Source organism: Manihot esculenta, chromosome 1 (assembly GCF_001659605.2).
Source record: "Manihot esculenta cultivar AM560-2 chromosome 1, M.esculenta_v8, whole genome shotgun sequence".
Lineage (NCBI taxonomy): Eukaryota > Viridiplantae > Streptophyta > Magnoliopsida > Malpighiales > Euphorbiaceae > Manihot > Manihot esculenta.
In genome coordinates this window covers 23879116-23886709 of record NC_035161.2, presented here as the reverse complement: position 1 = coordinate 23886709, position 7594 = coordinate 23879116, and the positions used below count along the sequence as shown (strand labels likewise).

Genomic DNA, 7594 nt, shown 5'->3' with positions numbered 1-7594 from the left:
GGAGATCGTTTTTCTCTCATCTCAAAATTTAGGTTACTGCTACCCTTAGATCTCCAAAAGGTAAGCCTAGATCCTTGCTTTTCTTATGTTTTAATCAAGTTCTAAGAAGGGGTAAAGGGTTAAAAATGCATGAAATGGTTAGATCTAAAGTTTTAGAGTTGTGTTAGTTTTGATGATGAATCCTTGCTCTTGTGATGTTTTTATGGTTGTTTGTTGGGGTTTCACTACAAAAAAACAGTGATTTAGCGACCAAAATTTTGGTCGCTAAAAGGAAGAATTTGGTCGCTATTATGAAATAGCGACCATTTTTTGATCGCTAATTTGGTGTCATGGCAAATTAAGAATTACAAAATAGCGAACAATCAGCGACCATTTTTTGGTCGCTAATTTAGTGTCATGACAAATTAAGTATTACAAAATAGCAACCAATCAGCGACCATTTTTTGGTCGCTAAATTTTGATCGCGAAATAATCACTGTTTTGATCGCTATTTCATTATTATTTGATCACTTCAGAAAAGAGCGTATGGTCGTTATTTCATTGCAAATTAATAGTAAAATCAAAAAAATATTTATTATTTAATTTGCTTTTATGGCTGATTAGTCACTAATATTGACCCAAACTTCCCATTAAAAGTTTCAATAATACTATTAACCCAAAAAGTTTCACAGCTTGACTTTTTTTTTTTGGTCGAATTCACAGCTTGACTAAATTCCACAACAATAAGATAGTTAATAAAACAGTACAAATGGACCTTAATCAGTTCTCTAAGAGGGCCAATAAAGAAAACCCTAACTCTATTGCTTAATGTTGACTAGATCCTAAGGTATCATCATGTCTTGAACCAACCAATCAAATTCCTCAAGCAGCCCCTTCCCTGTGTATGCGCTGCAACCCACGATTTTCCAATGCCTAGTTTTGTCCATATTCTCCAGGTTTAGTACCTGCAGAAGTTTTGCAAACTTCATTTTAGAATTTCAAAAGACGAAAGCAAGGCTATAAATCAGACATAATAACTTTGGAAGAAAAGAAAAGGGATATATATATATATAGTAGCTTTAACCTGATTATGTTGGAAGTCTAAGGTCAAGATACTAAGGCATGCTTAACCATTTTGACCCATGCTTATTTCATTGCCCAAATACTGGAGAGTTACAGATATTTAAAAATATATGCATATCAAGTTGACTACCATAATCATTAAACTATAAAATGTTCTTTGCCCCGTTCTGATCAAATATAATAGGATTTAAAGTAGAATAGGAAGAAACGGAATACACGTGCCTAACATCATTAATAGCTGTTGAAACAAACACACCTGATGACATAATTGAGAAAGCAAGATTCACAAGTTGACACACATGCTCAAATATCAAATTAAAGTTCACAACTACACCGGGAGAGTGAATATTCCAGGACAATGAGCAGCACAGTAATAACATGGAAAAAGCACAACAAACTTCAAGTTGGTCCAAGAAAGAAAAATGACCTACAAATTACAATATTTAAATCAGTACCTTAGCAATTTCATCTGGTATAAGAGCACCTTTTAGGTCTTGCTTATTTGCTAGTATTAGCAAAGATGCTCCAGAAAGCCTCTGTCAGATTAACAAATAAGCAGAGGATTAACTAGAAACCAAAGAAGGGCAAGGAAACAATGATAAGCAACAAATAAGAAAACGCATTTCAAAAATAACTAGAAAAGATAAACACAATATTGTGATAGTCCTATGAATTTGATATAGGTTTCTGTTACAGGGTTGGAAATTAATTGCACATTCACCACTAAGTTATTAACAAAACCCAAATGTTAAAGAAAAACTAAATCTAAGTTTTAAGAGTTTTAATTATTTGAGAGATAGTATTAAAATTAATTAATGTTATAAAATAATGATTAATAGATCATAACAAAACAAATTGATTATCCTTAACCAAATATGGATTTTAGGCAACTTAGTTATTAAGATTTCCAAATATGTCCTCATGGATCTTAGAATTGATTATCCTTAACCACTAATCTTTATTACTAATTCCAGTCCTTTTCACAAGTTAGTTATCCTTGAGAAATGATGATATTTTATTATCTGCCATTTTTTAAAAATTATTTTATCTGAAATTATTTTTCATTTTCAGAAAATTAAGAAATATTAATTGATTTTATTTTTTCTAAATATATCCTTATTTATATTATAAACCTTATTTTATTATTTACCTATTAATTTCTCTCTTAATTTCTCACGGAAATTTATGTAATATTGATACTTTTTAATGCAAAATAATTGATAAAGTAATAAATTACACTTTCTCCCCTTTAAAAAACTGAAATTTCATCTGATGTATACATTGTCTTATCACATTAAATGGTAGATGATTAGATCAACCACAAAGGAAGAAAAAGAAAAAAAAATCTTTATTCATGTCAAAATCCAGAAATATATATATATATATTTGTAGGGTCTTTTTCTTAGCATAAGGGCACATTCAAGGGAGATTTGTTTTAGGGGAAAAAATCTTCCAAACGTATTAAAATTTATTTCAATAGACACTATAGTACAGTACAATCAAAATGATAGTGAACTACTAGTAGGGCATGCATGTGCCTGATTTGGATTGTCAAAAAGTGACCAGCATTGAAGGGTTCTGAAAGCATTCCAGCTATTTTTCATTCAAAACGTGATAAACAAATTCTATATTAGCAACCAACAGAACAATTGACAAATACTTCATCACAAATGTCTTATGTACAGTAATCACCTGGATGGACTTCAATAGTTTCATAGTCAATACCATCAGGAACAAGTGTGGTGTTATACTGACAAGGACTTTTGCCATTAATAAGCACTCCATCTGGCATTCCAAGATCTTTCCCTTCATCAAGGGCCTTTCTCAAAGCCTAAATTCCAAAAACAAACTAGCATCAAACACCTTACTATCCAACTACCCAGCAATCTAAGTACTGAACAAAGCCAACTTTATAACAGATACTAACCGTATGGTTCCTTTTGTACAATCGCCAATCAAAATGATAATGTCGTCATATGGAGTAGCAAAAGGAATTGGAATAATAGGCCTATTATTTATAATGAAGCTACCATATACACCAGAGGCTCTCTGCATATGAAGAGAAGGGAAGTAAAATAAACTCCCAATCTGATCCTTAACCTGAAACTGGTAGGTCCAGTTCCACTTTGGAGGAGTTGGACAGTTAGTCCCCAGAAGTCCGTCTTGCCATGAACTTCTTCTCTGTTGAACTCCAGACCTATTAGACCCATTAAGTTCAAATCTTGGAAATCAATATACATTAACAGTAAATCTCTAATAATATTCACACTTGAAGTAAAAATTGGCGGCAAGATTGCAATGGAGAAAATAAAGTGCTAGTCCTACCAATGCATAAGAAGACTCTCGTCCAATTTGTTTCTAACGTTGATGACGACATTGTTGTTAGTGGTGACATTTATAGTAGGGCCAGGAAGCTTCAGCTGCCTCTAAACTCATTTACCACGCTGTTCATGGACTCAAAACTAATAAGTATTGGGTGTCGCCTAAAGCACTAAGAAATTGAAAACACCAAATACCTTAGATGGTAGCCATAATTAGGAATCCAAAGATAGAGGTAGAGTGGAGCATTAAAGGAGGCCCATAATATGGCTAAAGGACTAAGCAAGCAAAACTTCTGTGCATGGACTAATTTATGTTATAAATGGGAAACTAATTTATAATTATGTGATCTAGTGAAACAAAACTTCAGAGAAAGGACCAAAGGGAAGATTTAGATCAAATTAAATGTAAAAACAACTAAAACATAGGGAACAAGAAAGCATTACAGTGCCAGGCCCTTCTGTGCATGGACCACCAACCAAAGCTATAATCCTGGCGCTAGTTCCAGGCAAACAAGCTCCAAGTAATCCTGAAGCCACGCTTAAGGCCACTCCTGTGCACCTTGAAGCTCGATTCCCAGGAGCAACCGGCCATTGATCCGTTTGCAACTCATCCAAAAGCTATAGAAGAAAATTGGTAATAATTAAAAAAACCATTTCACTCGATCAACAAAAACATGACATTAGAATTTGAAATTTCAAAATTAGACTCAAACTGAACCAAGTACGCATAAAGTTGAGGGTATATTCGCCCTCGGATGCGGGCAATAAGAAGCGGGTAACGCCAAGAATTGGAAACCCATTTTGCATTCCTTTCTGTCGGTATCCAACAGGGGCTCTCCTGCCCGAAACGCCAAGTCCCAACTGCTCCATAATCTGATCTTTGGAAATCTCCTTGTTGCCTCTAAACACATAAACCTTCGACATATCTGAAAATCCCAATTCATGAACCTGCGCCTGCATCCCAAACGAAACGAACCCAACAAGCGCGTTATCCGGCAACAACCCGATCACGCGTTTGAGAGCCGATTTTACGAACCCAAACTCCTCCTCGATCATGCACGTATCGAGAACGAACAAGAAAACAGGTGAACCCGATGGTGCAGGAGCTGCGTTCCCGAGAATATTGGGATTAACATTAGGGTTAGAAAGCGTGTATTGCACAGTCGTGTATTGAGGGTAGAGCTCAGCAGGGAGATTGGTCTCAGAGATCATGGAGTAGTGAGGAGGAAAATGATTGCGCAGGAAACAAAAGGGGCAGATCCAGATCTTTGTAGTGAAGTTGACCGGACGCAGAACGACGTTAACAGCGTGGAGCAGAGGAACGATCGGCGGGAGGCACGGCTGGGGGAGGGGAGGGGAGGGCGGCAGTAGACTTGAGAGTTGAGAGAGATTTAGGATTGGGATTTAAGGGTTGTTTTGATTGCAGGTTTGTTTATTTAGATTTATTTTTTATCTTTCAATTAAGAATTTTTTTAATCAAATTAAGATTTTATTTTTATAGTTTATATTATTTAAAATATTTTATACTATATGTTTATTAATTTTATCTTTAATGGTATAATTGTTTTTAAAGATAAATAATATAATTTTATTATATTAAAATATTATACTGTATTAATTTATAATAATAATATTTTAAATTATTTTTTAAAATAAATTGTGCTAAAAATAAGAATATACATAAAATTATAAAAAAATATTTTAACTGTATATTTAATCTTAATTTATAATTTTAAATAAAATAAAATATAATTAAAAATTAAATTAAAATTTTAAAAATAAAATGGTCGCTGATTAGTCGTTGTTTAGCGACTAAACTAATTAGTCGTTAAATATGGTCGCAAATTATAATATTATATTCCTACTCAAAAAATAGTCGCAATTTTGTCGTAAATATGGTCACAAATATCTCGCGTCACTAATTCCTGCTAAATTTAGCGACGATTTAATATTTGGTCGCTAAATAGCGACCAAATAACGACCAATTTTTGGTCGTTGAACTTTTTATTAAATAAAAATATTATTTTATTCATGTAGTAGCAGAATGGTCGCTGATTGGTTGCTATATAGCAACCAAAAATTTTGCATTTTGGTCGCAATTTCACAGTTTTTTTGTAGTGTTTAGGCTAGTTTTTATGCCCCTTATGCTTGATGAGTGTGTATGCATGTTTTGAGGAGTTGGGTGTGAGGATTTGAGAGTTTTGGAGGCTGTATGCATAGGGCAGAATCGAGTTCTGCCTTGCTGGAGAACCCAGGTTCGGCCGCCGAACCTGCTTGTGGAGGCAGCCTTTTGGCCGCCTAACCTGCCCCCGAAAGCATGACTTTTGGATTTGTGATGGGGTTTCGGCCGCCAAATCCACCCCCGAAGGTTGCTGACTTTCGGATCTATGTGGAGTTTAGGCCGCCGAACCTGCCCCCAAAAGTCCCCTGCCCAGCCTTCCTTTGCTTATTTTATGTGCATGTTTTGTTATATTATAGGGGGGGTTTTTGGGGAGTTGTTTAGAGTCATGTAATAGTTATGTTTGGTCCCTCATTTGAGTCCATCTGTGTAGGATCGGAACAGGGAGACCGTAGAGGCCTTCAGTGAGTTAGCTGCATCATTGTTAGGCAAGCGTCAGCCAGAGGTGAGTAGAACTGAACTAATCTATTATTTTAAAGTAATCAAACTTTTTAAGCATGTTCATGCATCACGAATGCCATGTTTATGTATTAGGTTGCTTTGCATTAGAATTCACGAATATGATGCATTGCATAATTTATTGTTGTTGTGGATGGATATTGGATGACCCAATAGCCCTCGATATGATATGATATGATATGATATGATACGGAAGTTCAGCTCGAGGCCCATTCTACGCCCTTGGCAATATGTAAGAGGAAGTCCAGGTCGAGACCCATTCTACGCCCCTGGCATTTTGGATATGTTATGTTATGTTTAAGCGAAAGTCCTGAGGAGCTCCGTCGAGGGCCGGGCACATTGGATTATGTAGAGGGTTACTGGTGACAAGTCCATCTTGATGTGAATTGTTTGTGTTGTGACGCATTTCATACGAGCATATGTTTATTAAACTGTTTTTATGTTCTGCTCACTAGACTCTTGTAGCTTATCCCTTTCCCCTAACCCCAGGTTTGCAGGATCAAAGATAGCTTGGAAAGTCGGCATAGTAGCTGGTATAATTAATGTAATAGTATAGTGTGGACATGTAAATCTTAATGGATTAGAATTGTGCTTGACCCTAGTTTTTATCATTGTAATCCCTGTTAACATGATCCTTATGTAAAAGTTTTAATTATGAGTTATGTTTGAACCAAACTTGAGACATGTAATGTTTACCATACTAGAGCATTTGATGAGGGCTCTAGTATGGGTTTTATGTTTTCAGTATGATGCATGTACAGGTTGAGCTTGGTTTCATGGAATGTTTAAGTTTTTGTGATCATGTATGGGATTTTATCAGGTAACCAGGATGTATAGTAGGCTTGCTATGGGTTCCGGTGACCTTAAGTCGACCTGAATCCTAGCGCCGGTAGCGGTCCGGTTTCTGGGTCGTTACAGTAGCGTAGAGTATCTTTGCGTCCAGCCCTGGTCATGAAAGAAAAATAAATTAGTTAAATCGATTCCCTGGCAACGACGCTAATTTTTTACTGTGCGGTTGTCCAGACCAGTAAAAAATAACCTTTTTGGTTATCCACAATTGTACAACTGTAGATAGTAGTAAAAGGATCGAATCTACAAGGAATTGATACTCACCTATTTTTCTTATCAAAGACCAAGTAAATAAACTAGCAATAAAAATAACAAAGGGGGGTTTTAGATTTTGATGATTTAAACTATATTCAGAAGTAGTAGAGTAAAGCAAATAATAAAGGAAATTCAATAATAAGAAAAGCCTAGTTGAAGCTTCGGATCCACTTCAGTTGTTAAGATTGATCATTGACACTTTTGTTCTTTTATTTGACTCAATAAATTAGTTATGGGGGTGGAAGACGCTTCTCACTACCATATCCCTCCTTAAGCATAAATTAACTAGGAAACGTTCTCTAATTAATCACTAATTAAAAAGTTGCCAAGGAATGTCCTTGGGGCTTTAGATTCATTCAACTGTCAATTGTATTAAGAAATAGAGAGACCTAATTCTAGCTACCCAAATGTATGGTGATATTACTAGATCATGCAATCTCTTTGGTTTTTACACTAAGAGTTACTTATG

General features: G+C 35.3%; 1 non-coding gene across 4 annotated transcripts; it reads right to left on the bottom strand.

Annotated features, from left to right (window-relative positions):
• Nucleotides 1–689: 689 nt before the first annotated feature.
• Nucleotides 690–4721, bottom strand: LOC110617645. 4 transcript variants are annotated; one of them, XR_006350310.1, is made up of 6 exons: nt 3828–4721; nt 3388–3553; nt 2990–3259; nt 2755–2893; nt 1518–1598; nt 690–944 (listed from the first exon to the last, which is right to left on the bottom strand). It is a non-coding gene; the product is annotated as an uncharacterized LOC110617645 (transcript). The 4 variants fall into 4 exon arrangements; XR_006350312.1 differs by having other exon boundaries at nt 3388–4001; nt 4109–4721; XR_006350309.1 differs by having other exon boundaries at nt 3388–4721.
• Between the last annotated feature and the right edge of the window lie 2873 nt (nt 4722–7594).